This window comes from Arachis duranensis, chromosome 1, assembly GCF_000817695.3.
Source record: "Arachis duranensis cultivar V14167 chromosome 1, aradu.V14167.gnm2.J7QH, whole genome shotgun sequence".
NCBI classification, from domain to species: Eukaryota; Viridiplantae; Streptophyta; class Magnoliopsida; order Fabales; family Fabaceae; genus Arachis; species Arachis duranensis.
In genome coordinates this window covers 77,466,023-77,467,184 of record NC_029772.3, presented here as the reverse complement: position 1 = coordinate 77,467,184, position 1,162 = coordinate 77,466,023, and the positions used below count along the sequence as shown (strand labels likewise).

The window sequence follows — 1,162 nt, the reverse complement described above, 5'->3', positions numbered from 1 at the left end:
ATTCTCTGTCTGTTGCTGAGAGGATGATGGAAAAGGCTTGTTATTGCTAAACCTATTTCTTCCACCATTATTAAAAGCCTTGTTGAGGCTTTTGTTGATCTTTCCATGAGAAATTTGGATGATTTCTCCATGATGGATTATAGGTGTTTCCATAGGCTTCACCCATGTAATTCACCTCTGCTATTGCAGGGTTCTCAGGATCATAAGCTTCTTCTTCAGAAGATGCTTCTTTAGTACTGTTGGATGCATTTTGCAATCCATTCAGACTCTGAGAAATAATATTGACTTGCTGAGTCAACATTTTGTTCTGAGCCAATAAGGCATTTAGAGCGTCAATTTCAAGAACTCCCTTCCTCTGAGGCGTGCCATTACTCACAGGATTCCTTTCAGAAGTGTACATGAACTGGTTATTTGCAACTATGTCAATGAGTTCCTGAGCTTCTGCAGGCGTTTTCTTCAGGTGAATAAATCCACCTGCAGAATGGTTCAATGACATCTTAGACAATTCAGATAGACCATCATAGAATATATCTAGGATGGTCCATTCTGAAAGCATGTCAGAAGGACACTTTTTGGTCAGTTGCTTGTATCTCTCCTAAGCTTTATAGAGGGATTCACCTTCTTTCTGTCTGAAGGTTTAAACATCCACTCTAAACTTGCTCATCTTTTGAGGAGGAAAGAACTTGGCTAAGAAAGCCGTGACCAGCTTATCCCAAGAGTTCAGGCTATCTCTAGGTTGAGAGTTTAACCATGTTCTAGCTTTGTCTCTTACAGCAAAAGGGAAAAGCATAAGCTTATAGACCTCGGGATCAACTCCATTGGTCTTAACAGTATCACAGATCTGCAAGAATTCAGTTAAGAACTGAAAAGGATCTTCTGATGGAAGTCCATAAAACTTGCAATTCTGTTGCATTAGAGAAACTAATTGAGTCTTTAGCTCAAAATTGTTTGCTCCAATGGCAGGGATTGAGATGCTTCTTCCATGGAAGTTGGAATTTGGTGCAGTAAAGTCACCAAGCATCTTCCTTGCACGTCCACCATTGTTATTGGTTTTGGCCATCTCTACTTCTTTTTCAAAAATTTCAGTAAAGTTCTCTTCAGAGTGTTGTGTTTTAGCTTCTCTTAGCTTCCTCTTCAGAGTCCTTTCAGATTTCGGATCAGC

At 39.8% G+C, this 1,162-nt stretch overlaps 1 non-coding gene across 1 annotated transcript; it reads left to right on the top strand.

The window, feature by feature from the left end:
* The first annotated feature begins 554 nt into the window (after positions 1–554).
* Positions 555–658, top strand: LOC127743207 (small nucleolar RNA R71). Its single transcript, XR_008004575.1, has one exon. It is a non-coding gene; the product is annotated as a small nucleolar RNA R71 (small nucleolar RNA).
* Positions 659–1,162: the final 504 nt, after the last annotated feature.